The following is a 20,539-nucleotide window of genomic DNA, read 5'->3' as shown; positions in this document are numbered from 1 at the left end:
TTACCATATTATACAACATGTTTAAATATTCGTTTATTTTCGTACCATGCTCGAATAAATTAATCAGATATTGCGTTAAATGTTGCATTCGTTTTTATACGTTACATAAGAAAATAATTAGAATCGAGGCTATGTTCTTTATGTAGGGGATTCGAGAAATTGTGCCCCTAACTTACAGGGTACGACTTTCTCTTCGAACCAAAATAATCGAACGTCTTTTTTAATTTTTTTTAAAAAAGGAAAAAAACACATAGGATTCAAGTAATCATTAAACTATAAGTATCCTTATTTTCAGGGATTCGAGATGTCGTGCCCTAACTTACGGGACATGGTCGTTTCTTCTGGGTTGACCCGAAATAAGAGAGCCTTCTACATAAAATTTAATTTAGTTAATGGTATGTTAATCATTATACAGAAGGGGGATCGCACTTTAAACTGTCTTTGAATTCTTAATTTTCAACACTAAGACATCAAGTAGTCAACTAAGTACCAATTTTGGGCGTTATGAGGGTGCTAATCCTTCCTCATATGTAACTGGCTCTTGAACCCACTTCCTGGATTTCGTAGACCGAAAATTATAGTTTTAGTAATTTTAACCTTTTATTAAAATGATTAAATCTCGAGGTGACCGAATCACACCTAATAAAAAGGATTGGTGGTGACTCCGTCTTCGGTTTAAAAGAAAAGTCAAGTTCCAAAAGGTTTTGACAACTTGGCGACTCCTCTGGGGAATAATAAGAGAGTCAAGTCGCGAGTTGATTACTTTTTGGTCTTTTTGTTGAAAATTGCAAATTTGGTTTAAATTGGTGATCCCTTTCTTGCATTTCAACATTCATGTTTTGTTTTGGTGGTAAACAGTTATATCTTTGTTAATGATCTCGGGTTACATAGTGATCTAAGACGTATGTTTTTTTGGTTTGAGAGTTTCTCTTTGTATATTTTCAGCTATATTGCATGGCATAATCGATCCATTCCACCCTTCTTAAGTGGGAGTGAGAAGCTATTCCTTCGTGAGGCCTACACCTCCATGCAGGATAGTGGATCACTTTTGGGATATATTCGTACCTATGTCTTTGATTCGTATGATCCCATAATGGGTCAGGATTGAAGAATCTTCCAATTCAGGTACATTTACTTTAGAACCAAACCACATGTAATGAACCCTAAGAGCCCGCCCTAAGTAGAACCATGTCAAACCTTTAGCAGTTACCCAAATAGATTACAAAGAATAAACATTTTTAGTTGTTCTTATTTGCTTTAATTTGTATTCAAGCTTTATACAAAGTGTACTGACTTGTTTTGTTTTGGCTGTGATCGCATTGCATCTTCATCTTAAAGGAAATGTGTTGATTCGTTTTCAATTACTAAACAGAGAAATTGCCATGGAAAAGGGGTTTCTTTATAAAGTGGAAGACAACATGGTCGTGTGAATATGGTCAGAGAAAAGACAACAAGAGAAAGGTGACAGCTTGTCAGAGGGGTATATGTCAAAGCTATGGGATTTCACCTGGATCAATATGACTCAAAATAATCTGCAAGAGTTGAAAGAAATATGGGATCAATGGGATGATGAAACAAAACAACTATTCTATCGTGATTTACCTTACCTACTGGATGTCAAAGTAGATAAGCATCTTTTCCGAGCTCTCACACAGTATTAGGATCCAACTTACAGTTATTTCACTTTTGGGAATGTTGACATGGTAACCACTATAGAAGAGTATACCATTTTGCTTCGTTGCCTAAGGATCCAAGTCAGTAAAGCCTACTCTAGAGCCACCAACATCTCAACCTTCTTAAAGAGGCTAATGGACATAACTAGGATAAGCGAGTAATGGGTTGCAGCCCGAATTAAGGAAAAAAGGGATAATAAATGCATCACCTGGAAGAGCCTGCGAGGCTTAATCTTGGTACATCTAGACACAAGGAAAAAGGTCGATGTCTTTGCTTTAGGTATTTATGGGTTATTCATCTTCCCTAAGGTATTAGGACATATACAAGATGTAGCTTTAGATTTGTTTGATCGACTCGACAAAATGTCACACTTGTCCTAGCAATCTTGGTTGAAACCTTCAAGTCTTTGAATGCCTGTCGAAGAGAGGACGAAGGAAGATTTATTAGTTGTGCATAGTTCTTGCTAGTATGGCTCCATAGCCACTTCTAGAAGATAGAACAAGTCTCCTATCGAATGTTCTCTTAAGACTATTCCCCATTGAATGAATTTGTGGCTACCTAAAGAGAAAAAATAGCTCTGAAGAAAAATGGATGGAAATTTTCCAAAGTCTCAAAGATGAAGATGTTAAGTGGCGGGCCCCTTTGATGATTCCCGATGAAATTCTATATCGATGTGGGGAATTAGACTGGGTCCCTTTGCTCAGGATATGGAGAGCTGTCGGATATGCTTCTTTACTGGTATTAAAGCAGTACCAATCGAGGCAGTTTATTTTAGCAACATAAGGGTTGGCCCAATGTGAGTTTGCATATAAGGGTGAAAATTATAAAATGAAGGTCCGTCAATTGTTGAACAGATGGATCCAAAATCACAAGATGAAGAAATTTTCCACAAACCCTATGACAACCCTGGAATACAATTGGTGGTGGAGTAAAAGAATCAATGATAATATCCATTCGTCAAGTCAATAAAATGTTCGGCCAATAGACACTTGCGGCTGATCCCGTCATAATTAGACATTGTGAAGTAAGACTTTAAAAAGAAAAGTTTGAAGCTTGGAAAAAGGATAGATAAGTTGGAAGAGAAGAAAATTTAGATGGGGTTAGACATCGATGTCCAAAACTTATAAGCTGAAAAAATGAGAAAGGGAAAGAATAAGGCTGAAGAGGACTTGAACAGTTTTAAAAACGGACTACTAGAAACTTCACTTGTCAATAAGGACTATTGGGTTGGGCAAAATGTCGGGACAATGGTGACAAGAAATCCAAGAAGAGAAGAATAGAGCCGATCATTGGGAGAGAAAGTTCCAAGATACTCGAGTCTGGGAGGATACTATAAAAGGAGAATTATTAGAATGTCAGGTTGAAAAAACTGGACTGAAAGCTCGGGTAGCGGAGTTGGAAAGGTCATAGCATCAACATCATATTCGTAACACTATGACTGAGTTGAAAGTAAGTCGGGCTAAGAATGAAGAGTTGAAAAGGAAGGTAGAAGAACTTGAGGCTGCACTACAAAATTGAGAACTACGAATTGAGCATCTCGAAGAAAATAGGGAAACAAATAATGAATATTGGAAAGAGCAACTCCAACGCTCTTAGGGGCAGGTCAGAGATAGGGACCACATTATGAGTGAAGCTTTGGCCCAAGTACGAGAAGTGGCTGACCACTTACAAACCCTAGTAGCCTGAAATATGAATTAGAGTCGGATCAGGGCTGAAAGTTAGTTTGGCTTCTTAGGAAAGTTAAGGTTATGAGCATTGAGGCGAGGCCATATATGTGAAATGTATCCGCCTTATGTAAATAAACTTGTTTTCTAGTAAAGTTGTTCTAATGGAATTGAACTAGAATCAATGTCTTTTTGCATGCATCTTTTCCATTCATTAGCATTACATCTCATTACATGTATTAAATTAATGAAAAGTCCCCTAATTAATCAAAGAATTTGTGACAATTACCTTGTAAACTACCGAAAATCTGCAAACCCGACATTGTTATAGTACTCGTGGTAAAACTAAGGCCATTGATCAAACACTAGAAAGGCTGAAACAAATTCAGAAGGATATGCAAGACCAGTTGCAAGTGCTGGTGCAAGATCAATTAGCTAAGTTGCAACAAGATATGAAAGATCTGAACAGAAATCTCAGAGAAACATAATAAGTCATATGACCTAGTTATTGACCGGAGGAATTTAAAAAGGGAAGGGTATTGCGATAAACCCCGAGGACGAAAATGAAGACCCTGTGTACTCCCCGGGTTTTACCCCAGTACACATCTAAGCTCAACAGGAGATGTATCCACGAGGAGTACTTATAACTATAAGATCGCAGCAGTGCAAGGATAGTACCTCAGGACCAGTGAATTACCCGGTGGCTTCAGGTTCCAACCTCAGAGACAACCCAAACAACCCTGTTGTTCCAGATTTGGATGATATGACGAAAACGGAGAAAATAAAAGTAGAACTTCCAAAAAAGTTGGAAGATCGTTTCAAATGGTTAGAGGAAAAGTTAAGAGTAATAAAGGGCACTCACTTCTTATATTGAGCTGATGCCAATGAGTTAAGTTTGGTCTCGGACCTAGTGTTTCCACTAAAATTTAAAACCCCAGAATTTGAGAAATACAATGGGACTAGTTGCCCTAAGGCTCATATCATGATGTCTTACAAAAGAATGACAGGGTATATCAATAATGATCAGTTGCTAATCCATTATTTCTAAGATAGTTTAATTTGATCGGCTGCAAAATGATATAGTCAGTTGAGTCATACCAGGATCAATTCATGGAAGGATTTGGCGACAAGTTCAACCACCTCTACTGAAAAAGGAAATGGTGATGCTCTTTGTCAACACCTTGAAGGCCCCATTCATCAATCATATACTAGGAAGTGCTACCAAAAGCTTCTCAGATATAGTTATGTCAGGGAAATAATCGAGAATGCAATAAGAGGTGAGAAGATAGATGCAAGAGAAAATGCTAAAAGATCAGCCCCGAGAAAGAAGGAGAATGAGGTAAACACTGCGAGTATATTCAATGCGAACTATTCAAAGCCAGCCATAGTAGCACAGCCTAGGACCATGATAGCCAACCAACAGGGCCCTCTGAGATAGGAATTTAGTTCGAGGCCAAATACAGAAAAAATCCAATTCACATCTATCCCAATGACGTATGGAGAGCTACAGTAGAACTTGTTTAACGCTCACGTAGTATCACCATTTTACCTAAAGCCTATGCAACTTTCATTCCCAAAGTGGTATGACACAATTGCTCAGTGTGAATATCACGTGTGGATAACAAGAAACTCGATTGAAAATTACACTATCTTCAAAAAATTGATCAAGAGACTTATCAAAATGGGAATTGTGAGGTTTGATGATCCCTCAGGGCCTAATGTGGCTAGAAATCTACTACCCAATCATCCCAACCAAAGGGTAAACGCAATAATCAAGGATAGAAGCAAGAGGATTAAAACCAATGTTGTGGAAGTGAAGTCCCCTTTGAAATAGGTTTGGTAGAAAATGGTAGACGTGGGTTTGGTCACTCAAGATTCAGAAGATGTACCAAAAGGAGTAAAAAACTACTGCAAGTTTCATGTTATGGAATGACACAAGATCTAAAAGTGTGTTGAATTCAGAACTCTAGTACAGAGTTTGATGGAAAATAAAGAATTAGAATCTTTTGAAGATATTGAGGATTCAGAAGGGGAAGATGTTTGTGCCTCCGAAGAGATAGCATTAGAAAAAAATTACAAGGTCAACCACCCGGTAGTAATCATTTCTCGGCCAAGAGGCAATGAAGTTGGGCACAAACCACACCAAGAATCATAATCCAAAAACTCGTGGTCTTCCCTTACAAGGATAGCAAGAGGGTCCCTTGAAGTTGTGATTGTAATGTGACGGTTCTAGGAGGAGAGAACTCAAAAGTCACTTCAGACGAGGTCAGGGATGTCGGTTTATTCACACGCAGTGGAAAATGCTACGACCCTGCAAATATAGAAACTGAACCCTTCAAGGAAAAGGCCTTGGTAACCGAGCCTAAGAAAGGGAAAGCCACTAGACCTGAGTCACCAGTCAACGAGCCAATGATCAAGAACGAAGCTAAAAAATTCTTAAAAGTTTTGAAGCACAGTGAGTATAATGTAGTAGAGCAATTACACAAATAGTCGGCTCGTATATTAGTGTTAGCCTTGTTTCTAAGCTTAGAGACACATCGCAATGCATTAATGAAGGTGCTAAATGAGACTTACGTCGTCAATAACATCTCCGTGAATAAGCTGGATCGTTTGGTCAACAACTTGAGTGCGGACATTTTCCTTTTCTTCAACAATGATGAAATACCTCCAGGGGGTATGGGATCAACAAAAGCCCTGCACATCAATACTCGTTGTAAGGGATATACATTGCCTGAAATATTAATTGTGAATAAGTCTGCCCTGAATGTTCTACCTCTGTCCACACTAAATAGGCTATCGGTTGACAGCTCTCAGATGAAGGCATGCCATAACATAGTAAGGGAGCTTGATGGCATAGAAAGAAAAGTAATGGGAGGATCGAAATACCACTCCTAATCAGTCCAAATACATATGAGGTGGAATATCTGGCAATGGACATCAAGTCCACCTATAACTGTTTATTGGGAAGGCCTTGGATTCATTTAGCAGGGGCACTACCGTCGTCACTGCATTAAAAGTTAAAATTGGTGACAGAAGGTTGATTGGTTAGGATAAACGCCGAGGAGGACATCATTGCATTTATGACAAGTGACGTGTCTTACATAGGAGTAGATGAAGGCGCTATAGAATGCTCTTTCTGATCATTGGAATTCATCAATGCAACTTTTATTACTGAAGGAAGCAAGATACACACACCAAAAGTAACTAAAACCACAAGAATGGGTCTACGATTGATGGTCGGGAAGAGAGCTTTGCCAGGAAGAGGACTTGGGTAATATTTCCAATGAAGGGTTAATGCACCAATGCTGACAGGTAAATAGGATTTTTTTGGCTTAGGATACAAGCCAGATGCAAGATAGAAGAGGAAGGAACTAAAAAAGAAGCAGGAGAGAAGAAAGGTGCAATTGAGTGGGGTAGAGATCAATTGGTAACCGATGATCTTTCCCCATATATCTGAAACATTTGTGTCAAGAGAAGTCATCTACCCTAGACAAAAAATGATAGAGAAAGAAAGCTAGATAACGAAGGCTGTGGGAAGAATGTTGGAAATTTTAAGCATCAACGCCATATCTAAAAAGGGAACTCAAGAAGGGAACCTATAGAGAATTCGTCCATACACCCCCTGAAGTGTTTTGAATAACTAGATTGTGGAGGAGATCCCTGTAGTTTTTAGGACTATTTCAGAGTAATGTTCAGAACATACCTATTGCTCTAAGCCTAGGAGCAATAGGGATCCTTTTGTGAAAAAGTGCATGGCCACTATCTTTATTTCAATTAAAACAATGCATCTTTATGTCCCACTTGAAAAATATTCTACTATTTTTATTCATATTCATACCACACAGTTAACCATTCTTAAATTCATTTGCTTATTGGGTCTCCTTTAATTCTTATAACAGGTCTCCAGATATCAACGATATTAGGGACACTGTAGCTGACCCAAAGCCTCCTTTTAAGCAAGATATGTGTCTAGAGGAACCTCAAGAATTTGAAGATGATCAAGATTGTAACTTGTCTCTTGATCTGCTAAGAATGGTAGATCAAAATGAGAAACAGGTCTTACCTCACAAAGAATCTGTGGAAATTGTGAGCTTAGGGGATAAAAAAAAGAAATAGGTGAAAATCGAAACTTGCATCACAACAGAAACAAGGCAAGATCTCGTCTAGTTGTTTCGAGAATTCAAAGATGTCTTTACATGGTCATATCAAGACATGTCTAGCCTCAATACTGATGTAGTGGTACACAAGTTCCCCATAAAAGAAGAGTGCAAGCTAGTTCAGCAGAAACTTTGAAGGATGAGGTCTGACGTACTATTGAAGATAAAAGAAGAGCTCAATAAACAGTTTGACACTGGTTTCCTACAAGTAGTCAGATATTTAGAGTGGGTAGCTAATATAGTATCTGTCCCTAAGAAATATGGAAAAGTGAGAATGTGTGTAGATTATAGAGATTTAAATAAGGCCAGCTCAAAGGACAATTTCCCGTTGCCCCACATCGATACCCTAGTGGACAACATGGCAGGTCATTCACTATTCTCCTACATAGACGGTTTATTTGGATATAACCAAATAAATATGCATAATGAAGATATGGAGAATACCACATTCATAAGAACATGGGGAACATTTTGTTATAAAATGATGTCATTTGTGCTGAAAAATGTAGGAGCAACATATCAAAGAGCCATGGTGATTTTGTTTCATGATATGATGCACAAATAAATTGAGGTTTATGTCGATGATATGATCATAAAATCCCAAACAGAGAGCGAGCATGTGAAAGGCTTAAGAAAACTATTCTTAAGGTTGAAGAAATTCCAGCTAAAGTTGAACCTAACAAAATGCACTTTCAAGGCCACGTCGGGCAAATTGCTAGGATTTGTAGTCAGCGAGAAAGGGATTGAGATTGAACCGTATAAAGTCAAGGCCATATAGAATTTATCACCGCCGTGTACCCAAAAAGAAGTTTAGGGTTTCTTAAGGAGATTAAATTATATTGCCCGGTTCATTTCACAACTAACTGAGAAATGTGACACCATATTCTGTCTCATTAAGAAATATAATCCATTTGTATGAGATGATGAAATCCATAAGACCTTCTACAAGGTCCAACATTATTTGTCCAACGCCCTAGTGCTGATGCCACCTAGACCAGATAAACTATTGATATTATACTTGACAATATTTGGAAACTCTATGGGATGCGTACTAGGCCAACATGATGAGTCGGGAAGGAAATAAAGAGTGGTCCATTACCTCAGCAAGAAGTTTACTAAATGCAAGACAAGATATTTTCCAATCGAGAAGCTGTGTTGCGCCTTGATTTAGACCACCCGAAGGCTAAGACAATACATGTTGTACCATACGACTTGGCTCATCTTGAAAATGGATCCTCTAAAATTTATGATGGAGTCGACCGCATTGAATGGAAGAATGGCTCAATGGAAAATTATACTCTCTGAATTTCACATAATTTATGTAAACCAGAAGGTAGTGAAATGGAGTGTAATAGCGGATTTCCTGGCTAGCAAAGCTCTAGAGGATTACAAGCCTTTAAATTTTGATTTCCTGAGTGAAGATCTGGTGCATGTTGCAACCACTGAAGAAGGTGCTCCAAGAGAATATCCCTGGAAACTAAATTTTGATGGTGCCTCAAACGCCATAGGTAATGGAGTTGGTGCAATCATGGTATCTCTAGACGGAGATCATTATCCTTTCACCAGTAAATTAGATTTCGGTTGTACAAATAACATGGTGAAATATGAAGCGTGTATCATGGGTATCCGTTCAGCTGTAGAATGCAAGATCAAAGTGTTAGAAGTAAATGAGGATTCTGCACTAGTAATCTACCAACTCAGGGGTGAGTGGGAGACAAGAGATTCCAAGCTGATTGATTATCAAAAGCTGGTTCTCGAGTTAATTAAAGAGTTTGATGATATCATATTTTACTACCTCACGCGAGAAGAAAATTAGATGGATGATGCCTTGTCTACCCTGGCCTCTATGATTAAAGTAAACAAACAATGAGGTTTAAAACCTATCCAAATGAGCATTTATGATGCTCTGGCCCATTGTTACAACATCGAGGAAGGAGAAAGGGATGATGATCCTTGGTAACATGACATATTGCAATATGTAAAGAACTGTAAGCACCTTAAGCAAGCAACCGGGTATGATAAAAGGATGCTAAGGAGGCTAGCTAATGAGTATGTCCTAAATGGAGGGATCCTATACAAAAAGAAGAAATGATTAGATGTTACTAAGATGTGTGGATATTGTTGAGGCCAAGAAAATCCTGAAAGAAGTCCATGAGCGTGTTTGCGGAATACATGTTAATGGTTTCACAATGGCCAAGGAAATCATGAGATTTGGTTATTATTGGTCCACCATGGAATGAGATTGAGTCAATTACACGAAGAGGTGCCATAAAGGCCAAATTTATGGGGACAAAATTCTTGTGCCTCATTCACCTCTTCGTGTTATGACTTCTCCATGGCCTTTCTCTATGTGGGGCATGGATGTCATTGGTTAATTTGGCCAAAGGCTTCCAATGGGTATCGATTCATCTTCGTGGTCATTGACTATTTTACTAAGTGGGTAGAAGTCGCTTCTTATGCCAATGTCATGAAGTCGGTAGTTAGAAAATTCTTGAAGAAAGTGATTATATGTCAGTATGGAATGCCGAAAAGTATCATATCTGACAACACATTGAATTTGAACAACAGCACGATAGTAGAGGTCTGCAACCAATTCAAGATCAAACATCACAGCTCAACACCATATCGCCCAAAAATGAATAGTGCAGTCGAGGCAGCTAATAAGCACATTACGAAGATTGTGGGAAAAATGATAGAGACTTATAAAAATTGGCATAGGATATTATCATTTGCCTTCTATGCTTATCGAACGTCTGTCAAAACCTCGACCGAGGAACTACCTTTTTCATTTGTTTATGCAATGGAGGCAGTTTTACCTATTGAAGTTGAGATTCCTTCCCTTCGAATTTTGTCTGAACTAAAATTGGATGAAGCAAAATGGATCCAATCCAGATATGATAAGTTAAATTTGATCGAAGAAAAGAGGCTGAAAGCTATCCGTTATGATTAGATGTACCAAAAACGAATGATGAGAGCTTATAACAAAAATATTTGTCCTAGAGAATTCAAAGAAGAGGACCTGGTGTTGAAAAAGATCCTTCCTATACAAAAGACTTTAAAGGAAAATGTATGCCAAATTGGGAATGACCTTAAGTGGGAAAAAAATCCTTTTTTGGAGGAGCGCTAATTTTGACTGAGATGGATGGCAACGATCTGCCCAACCTTGTGAATTCGGATTCAATCAAGAAATACTTCACCTAAAAAAAAGGGAAGAGGTCAAGATAAAAATTCGTAATAGACGTTTTGAAACCTAAAGAGTTTTGAGTTGAAAACCCGAAAAGGGTGGCTCAAATTTGGGCCCAAGAATGGACATGTAATAGATGTTTCCCTTCAAAGGTAAAGAAGAGAAGGAGCTTTACATCTTGTGGCATCGACAAATTACTCTAGATCTCCTAAACACATATTAGGCTCAGAATGATCCTCAACAAGTTTGTTTAGAGAAGCTCATACTGTGATATCTGGTGCACCTAATTTTATTTTTACTCACTTTGTGTTCTAGCAATGTTTTTCATTTTAATTAATCCTTTCATTAAAGTTTTTTCACCCAATAAATTTTAGTCTTGTCCATAGTGCAGCCTTGTTTAAGCATTTTTGCATTAAAATAATGATTAATGGACTAACAATATTATAAAGTATAAAAAGATTTCTGTATATCACCCTGGAAATTTCTAAATAGTACAAGGATCTGAAATAGGACCGCTAGTTGGAAATAATCAAATTTGAAAGTTGGAAAGATCCCGAAACAAATAGTCCAGATTGTGACTACCTCTTCGGGTTTCCTATCAAAGATGCCAAACCTGAATGGAAGGCATGGTAACACATCAGTGATAAGACCTGGACGAATGACAAGCAATGTTGAACTAAGCACTAAAAGACAGGATCATTCTCAAATATGACATTTTACATTCATACAAATATCATTCATACACATCTAGTTAGGAGCATTTGATTCATTCCGATCATAACATCCTAAACGCTTGGCATAAAATATAGGCCTATGAAATGAATTTTAAAGGTCCTGATCCCCTAGAGAATGGCGTGATGGATAAGTAAAACAATCTCAAAACTCGTATCCCTAAAGATGAAATGGATTGAATCAAAACTACAGTAGCGAATCTTATCTCCTTGAAGATGTAATGGAGTAAGATGAAGCTACAAATCCTACATCCCTGAAGTTGTACTAGATCGGATTGAAATTATAACAACGAATCTTATCTCCTTGAAGTTGTAGTGGAGCAAGATTAAGCTACAAATCCTATATCCTTGAAGTTGTAGTGGGATGAATCGAAACTACAATGACAAATCTCATCTCCCTGAAGATACAGTGGAGTAAGATAAAGTTATAACCTCAAATCTCATCGTCCTGAAGTTATAGTGAAAGCGATAAATCAGTGATTCCAGTCCCCCTAAAGTTCCAGTGAGTTGGAATGAAACTACAATAGCAAACCTTATCTCCTTGAAGTTGCAATGTAGCAAAATGAAATTGTGACACTAAGTCTTACCTTCCTAAAGTTGTAACGAAGCGAATACAGTGAAGTAGAGTAGCCAATGAATTGAAAGAGTGGGTTACTTGAAAAAGAGAAGCACTAAAAATGTCGAGATTCAGTGGGACTAGACAGAATTGGTCCTCCTTTAAAATCTTTGCTCCCTTCTCATTACACGACAATGAGCAAAGAGGGGCAGCTATAATGACCCAAATTCTTCCGGTCCAATCCAACCAAAAAATAAGAATAAATAAACAAAAAATTTAAAAAGTCCAATAATAACAGTCCCTTTACAAGCCTAAATTACCTAAGCCCAAGCCCAAAAATCCTAACCCTAAACAGAAACAATAATTTCCTCCATAGCCATCAGAAACTGCCGCCCTTCACCACGACAGCAGGCACACCTCCCAAAGTCTCCCACGCCTCGAGGTCTGCTCCCTACCATTGTTTCACTGAAATAGAAAAGGGGCACACCTTCCACCGCCGTTGATCGAAGGCCTTCCCTTCCACCACCACAAAAATACCTGCAAAAAGGAAAAACAGAAGCAAAGAAAAGAAAACAAAAAAGAAAAGATAATATATCTTGTAATATATTTGGCTATAAAAGTCGAAACCATTTTGTAACAGATTAATGAAAAATCGAATAGAGAACACAAAACAAAAAAGAACAAAAGTATTAAAAGGTATAATTTCTTTGTTTACATTTTTTATTTTTTGGAAAACATAATAGAAAGATAGGTTTTTTTAACTGGCTAACGTTTCGTCTTCCGTCGTCGTAGGTGGGTGAGGGCCCCGTCTCCAAGATGGTATTCTCTGATGCGTAGGGCTTCCGAATCCATCAGGATTCGTCTAAGGCTTCGTCAAAGAGAAGGAAACCGAAAGGTTTCTTTCCCTTTTTTGGAGTTTCGGCTAGGTTTTTGGGAGTTTTGGCCCCATATCTGTGTTTTTCAGGTTAAGGGGTTCAAAGGGAGGAGTTCTTGAGAACTTCAGCCACTGGAGGCGGTGTATTATTATTATTTACTAGCATGATTACTATTATCTTTATTTTTTATGATTTTTTTTCTTTATTGTCATCTTTTTTTACCCACGTAGCTATTTTATTCTATTTTTGCCATTACCATATTATATAACATGTTTAAATATTCGTTCATTTTCGTACCATGCTCGAATAAATTAATCGAATATCGCATTAAATGTTGCATTCATTTTTATACGATACATAAGAAAATAATTAGAATCGAGACTATGTTCTTTATTTAAGGGATTCGAGAAATTGTGCCCCTAACTTACGAGGTACGACTTTCTCTTCGAACCAAAATAATCGAATGTCCTTTTTAAAAATTAAAAAAAAGGAAAATAAAACACATAGAATTTAGGTAATCCTTAAACTATGAGTATCCTTATTTCTGGGGATTCGAGATGTCATGCCCTAACTTACATTACATGATCTTTCCTTCTTAGTTGACCTGAAATAAGAGAGCCTTCTCCATAAAATTTAATTTAGTTAGTGATATGTTAATCATTATGCAAAAAGGGGATCACAATTTAAACTCTCTTCGAATTCTCAATTTCCGACACTAAGACATCAAGTAGTCAACTAGGTACCAATTTTGGGCATTATAAGGGTGCTAATCCTTCCTTATACGTAATCGACTCCCGAACCCACTTCCTGGATTTTGTAGACTGAAAATTATCAGTTTAGTAATTTTAACCTTTTATTAAAATGATTAAATCTCGAGGTGACCCAATCATACCTAATAAAAAGGATTGGTTGCGTCTCCGTCTTTGTTTTAAAATAAAAGTGGAGTTCCAAAAGATTTCGACAATGCTAATAAAGTCATTTGTCTCAAACAAATGACAAATGGTCATGTTTCATTTTCAGTAATCATACAATGCCAATGTGAGGATTTCACTTTTTATAGAATTATGATTTCATTATTTTGAGTGAAATGTCATGTACTAATCATATACCCAACAGACCAATTTTATAATTTTATGTTGACTACCTTAAGACGTATGATTTTCAATATATCAAAGTATATGAATGATTATTAACTTATTTAGAATTTAAATAAGTAATACTTTGAATACGACATGTAACACCCCAAATTTTGGGCCTAGGAGAAATAGGTTTTGAACAAGGGAACAGTTAGGAGACTGCACATAAATATTTAGTTGTGCAAGGAAGTGACATAAATGAATGTCTGCTTCAGTGGTTAAGTGATTTAGGAGTGTTTGGAAGTGTCTGGGAAGCTAAAGGTTCAAGCCTTGGCTTTTGCAAAATTTTTATTTTAAGTGAATAATATCCATGGATCTAGATAGTAGGTTCTTAAATTATTATGGTTAAAATATGATACAAAGGAGTTGTTGGTCTAGTGGTAAGGGGTGTGTGGAGTGTACATGGGGTCTAAGGTTCGAGTGGTGGCCCATCAAAAAAGGAGTATTTATTTTGCTGCCTAATTCGTGTAGGTGGTAGAGTTGGATTGAAATACTGCTAAATGGAGTTTGAACTGTGGTCATAGAGAGAATTGAGGAGGGATATTTGGAGAGATTTGAGGAGAGAATATTGGGATTTGGGGAGGTTTTTGTTGTGGAGAGATATATATCATCTCATTTGTTCCTTGTTCTCGATGGGAGATCAGCGAGGTTTTCAAGGTTTTCGTAGCCTTCTCCAACCTGCATTGCTTCCATTCCTAACTGGTGGTGGTCGAGGTTGATTGGCAAATTGCTTGGGAACCAAGGGTGCGATGATCATTGATTTTCAGAATAAGAGTGTTCAGAACAAAGGGAACCTGCAAATCACATCAGCTGTGTAACCACCCCACTGTAACTATAGAATGGAAAAAAGTTGAAAAGCCGAAAATACGGCATTTGAGACCACACAGGTGTACGATCGCTCATGTGGCAAGCCCAACCCGCGAAACATAGGTGTTTGACTGTAGAGGCCTCCATGAGCAAATTCATAGGCTTGGGCCGTAATGGGCCTCGTTGGGCCGAAATGGGCCGTGTGGGCTCGGTGGGCTTCTGGGCCCCACATGGACAAAATCCATGATTTAAGGTAAATACTGCACTGGGCTATTTGGATTCCATAGCCGTGGCAAAATTTGGGTTGAGCGGACCGTAGGAGCGTGTGGGCACACTAGGGCCGAGTATTGGGCCTTAGGCCCATTTACACTGTTATGACCATTTAGGTTACCTGAGTCACTCGAGATGACTGCGGACCTTTCGAGAGGTCATAAAATGATCGAATTACCTCTACAGGGTAAAATGACTAAATTACCCTTACAGGGTAAAATGATCGAATTACCCTTACAGGGTAAAATGATCGAATTACCCCCACATGATAAAATGACCGAAATACCCCCATATGGTAAAATGACTATTATACCCCTAAGAGATGAAATGACTGTTATGGCCTTATGTTATGACTGATTTGGTCTATGATATGTATAGTAGTGATTGAGCATGACATTTTGCATACACGTACGATATTATGTCACGACATATTGCATGGGGATGGGTTGTTATATTTGGAGAAAGTGTACCGTACTGATAAGGTTGCACGAGTCGTCCAAGACGACTGTAGACCTACTGATGGCTATATGCCATTTATTTTACTGACAACTTTGCTGTGATGTTACTGTTTTGGCTGGGTGGGTCGATTTTATCCCCACATGGTGTGTTGGTGGTACGGAGTGGTGTGTTGGCTGGATTGGGATGGGTTGCATTATTGCACTATACCGATACTGTATTGGGCTAAGGCCCATATTGTTACTATATTGGGCTAAGGCCCACATTGTACTGTTACTAAACAGGGCTCAAGCCCAAACTGTCACTACTTGTTGTATATTGATTGACTGATAGGGGATTACACACAGAGTTTCGTAAACTCACTCTTTCCTTTTAATCGTGCAGGTAATCCTCAGTCTTAGGCGATTTGGTGCTCCGAGAGACTTGAAGGTGGTCACACAACTACAACAGTTCTATATTTGCTTTCATTTAACTTTAATGTTTATGTTGGGTTTTATTTATGTAATAAGGCCTTTAAGTTTTTTTAAATTTTTAATTGGGCTCTTGCTTACTTATTTTAAACTGTTAGTTTAGGAGATGATGAATTTTCAAAATAATTATTGTTTTCAAAGACACAAAATTTAAACATTAGAGTTTTCAAAAGCTTCCGCGATTTTAGATCAACCTTTTATATCAAAAGCAGACAACAAGGCAAACATTTTGGCTAGATGATTTGTTAAATAATAATTACGGGGTTTTTAAGCCTAGAAACAAACTTTTACTAACGAGTCCAATCTTTCAAAAGACATTTCAATGTGACACGCCAGATTCGGCCATAACTCTTAGGCCGGGTTTGGGATGTTACACGACATGAGTTACTACTTAAACAATTCCCAAACTAATTGAAGCACCAAACTATATATTTGAAAAAAGAAACCCATCTGTATAAACCTCATGCAATCCATAAATAAATGGTATGACCTTCGTAAGGCATGACGTAATCGCTAAACGAGTTTGGCTTACCAATCACATAAAAATGGCTCTATACTCTACAATTTGAACGTCAATTCTCACACTCTCAACTCTAAAACACTAAAGTAATGTCCACCGCCGGCTAACATATTCTGGTGTATCCAATTCCGGCGTCTGGCCATTTCATCCCTTTTCTCGACCTTACTCACCGCTTACTCAATCGTGGCTCGAGTGTTGGTGGAGTCACTCGATGGGAGCAAAGGAGAGAGGAGTGGAGTCAAGATGTTAACTGAAGCAGCCCTAAATGCAATCAATGGTGGAACTTCAGACAATGATTTGGGTTCCTTAGTTAAAGCGATTAATGAAATAAACGCCAAAAGGGGAAGCAATAAAATCTGATCGGATCACCTGTCATGTTCCATAAAACTCACCCTTATTTGAATTTAATTGATATATATTTTGTAAAAAAGAAGTTAAAACTGAAATTCAAACACTACTCCAGGGTTAGCAAACAAATTCGAAAATGTGAGCTCCTTTCTATTCCGAGAGTTATTAAATGAAAGGCAGAGATCTTGAATGTGCATGTATTATTATGGTGTCATCCCACTAGATAGCATTTGATGCTTTTGTATCCTACCCGAGTTATAATAAAGTTGAGTTACTAAAGAATCTACATTTTTCGACCCAATCATAACTGTAAATATTATACCTGTTAATCCTCCTCTAGTAGCCTTTGCTACCGTATTTCCACTTATTTTCTCTATATGTCTTTGACTTTATATTTTGAATTTAGATATTTTATATGTTTCTTCTTTAGAAATATTATTTTTATTTATTTTTTCTATCATTTCATCAAAAAAGTCTTTTTCTTCTCCAATTAAATTTCCTAATTTTATCTCTTGTTGTTCATTACTACAATAGAGGAAGAAGAGGATAATATAAGTACTAGTTCTACACCAACAGGAATGAAAATAGTTTATATTCCTATTTTTCCTACAGAACCAAGCAGAAATTCTAGAAACACTAGAATGGAAGAAATATAAAATTCAACAATCATTCAACAAATGAAAGTTGGAACAAATGATGTAATTACATTTTCAAATTTCCAATCCAGGAAATATTATATATATATTGAAATTACATTTCAATTTAAAGAATATAAAACATATTCTTTAGATGCTTTATTAGATACAGGAGCTACAACTAGTAGTTGCCAAAAGAATGCTATTCCTGTAGAAAAATGGGAACCTATGAAACATCCAATACAAGCAATAGGATAAAACATATTCTTCTTGTTCTCAATTTCAAAAAGCTTTTTCAGAATATTTTCTACAAGCTTATATTTTAACTAATGATACAAAGGAAAAATTTCCTACTATAAAATTTAGATTGGATCATGAACCATTTGATATAACCAGTATTAAATGGGGTTTTAATAAAGAAATAATAGTTCAAAATTTTTCTTTTCATCTTTTAAAAGACTTTCCTACGTCTGTTAAGTCTATATTATTAAATATAATTAATAATGATGATTTTTACTATTATTTTCATATTGAAATTAGTAGTCTTATTGATATAGCTGAAAAAGAAAAAAATTATCAGCCATATCAAATATGGATTATTCAAAGGATGATTGGAAGCCCCCGATTATCAACAGTCAAAGAAGAGAAAGAACACTTGATAAAAAATATTGACAAGTGTTACAAAGATCCCAAATATTATCAAACCCAAACAAGGATAGACTTGATGTCAAAAGCCCAATATTTACTTCATCAAGAAATTTATAAACTTTGGACAAATGGAAGACGAATATTGGCATATCAAACTGGAATCATCCAAAATGATAGAGATGAAGAATCTTTGCGATTATTAAAAAATATGGTCGAAATGGAGATTGAAGATTTTCCATCTCATATTCTAGAAGAAATCACAAGCACATGGGAGACTTGGAATTCATCACCAAGACTTTCATTAAATTCACTACATCTAGATGACATTGAAGAAATGAATCTAGATAACATCCAAGAAGGATAAAGCCAAAATAGGTAGCTGCGTAGAAAGAGAAAGCGACTAGAAAAACAAGGCATCCAGATGCAAACAAATTGCAAAGTGGAACTATCATCAAATCAATAATAAATGATGGAAGCAACCATTAATGAAGACAAGCTACCATTAAAGCAAGTCGATGACGTGGAAGAAATCATTAATTCAACTAAGCAACGTGGAAGAAACCATGTTCATGATATAGACAGGACCCTTATCAACAAACTGTGCAGGATTTAAAAAAAATTAAATAGAGTTTTGTAATTGTATTATAAATAGAAGAGGAGAGAGCCTAAACGAGGCATTGATTGTAATCTTAGCTTTCTTTTCTTTTCTTTTCTTAGATAGATTGTAAAAAATTATCCTTTACTCTTGTAAAACCCTTAAAGATTTCCAATTAAATAATATAGACTTAACGGACGCAGGAAAGTCTTTTAAAAGATGAAAAGAAAAATTTTGAACTATTATTTCTTTAGTAAAACGCCATTCAATACTAGTTATATCAAATGGTTCATGATCCAATCTAAATTTTATAGTAGGAAATTTTTCCTCTATATCATTAGTAAAAATATAAGCTTGTAGAAAATATTCTGAAAAAGCTTTTTGAAATTGAGCTTGCTGTTTGCAAATAGCTCCATTTATTTTTGTAAAAATTTCTACTGGTAATATTTGACTAGCTTTATTATATAAACATTGTCTAAACACTTTATTCATAATGGAACTATTTTTTTCCTTTATTAATAAAATACTGAAATATATCAAGAAGATTGTTTATCTCCTTAATATCTTTATATTCTAATTCAAAGCCATCCCAATCTCTATATAAAATAGACTTTAATAATAAATTATCAGGTTCATTATCTTTAGTTGGTTTTTCAACAAAAAATTGGAAAATTTTGTAAGAGCTCTTCAAAAATTAGCTCTTTGTTCAGAAATATGGGTTTTCCAAATCTCATTAATAAAATTATATAATTCTAATGATAAACCTAGATTATAAAACCCTTTTATTTCAGTAATTTGTTGTTGTTTCAACAAATTTTCTACTCCATTTATCATTTCAGCATAATTGGCTTGGAATGTTGAATTTGGATCTTGGGACCATGGTGATTTTTCCAGTTTGATATGCCAATATAAATTGATTTTTCTTCTTGTCCATTCACCAACTTTTTCTAGAGGTTATTTACAAATCTAATTTTGTGACTTCTCCTATATTATTTACTAGTTGTTCTATTTTACATACTTTATTTTTCTAAGTATTATTACTCCAGGAAGCTCTGATACCAATTACAAGGTTTTGAGGGATTGTTGCAAAAATCTTTAAGGGTTTTACAAGAGTAAAGAAAAAATTTTACAAACTATCTAAGAAAAGAAAAGAAAGCTAATATTACAATCGATGCCTTGTTTAGGCTCTTTCCTCCTCTATTTATAATACAATTACAAAACTCGGTTTAATTCTTTTTTGAATCCCGCACAGTTTGTTGATAAGGATCATGTCTTTGTCATGAACATGGTTTCTTCCACGTTGCATAGTTGAATTAATGATTTCTTCCACATCACTGACTTGCTTTAATGGTAGCTTGTTTTCATTAATGGTTGCTTCCATCATTTATTATTGATTTGATGATAGTTCCACTTTGCAATTTGTTTGCATCTGGATGCCTTGATTTTGAAGTCGCTTTCTCTTTCTACGCAGCTGCCTATTTTGGCTTTATCCTTCTTGGATGTTATCTAGATTCATTTCTTCAATGTCATCTAGATGTAGTGAATTTAATGAAAGTCTTGGTGATGAATTCCAAGTCTCTCATGTGCTTCTGATTTCTTCTAGAATACGAGATGGAAAATCTTCAATCTCCATTTTGGCTATCTTTTTAATAATCGCAAACATTCTTCATCTCTATCATTTTGGATGCTTCCAGTTTGATATGTCAATACTCATCTTCCATCTGCCCAAAGTTTATAAATTTCTTGATTAAGTAAATATTGGGCTTTTGACATCAAGTCTATCCCTATTTGGGTATGATAATATCTGGGATCT

Source organism: Gossypium hirsutum, chromosome D03 (assembly GCF_007990345.1).
Source record: "Gossypium hirsutum isolate 1008001.06 chromosome D03, Gossypium_hirsutum_v2.1, whole genome shotgun sequence".
Classification (NCBI taxonomy): domain Eukaryota; kingdom Viridiplantae; phylum Streptophyta; class Magnoliopsida; order Malvales; family Malvaceae; genus Gossypium; species Gossypium hirsutum.
The sequence above is the reverse complement of the archived record's forward strand: the minus strand, read 5'-3'. Positions refer to the sequence as shown.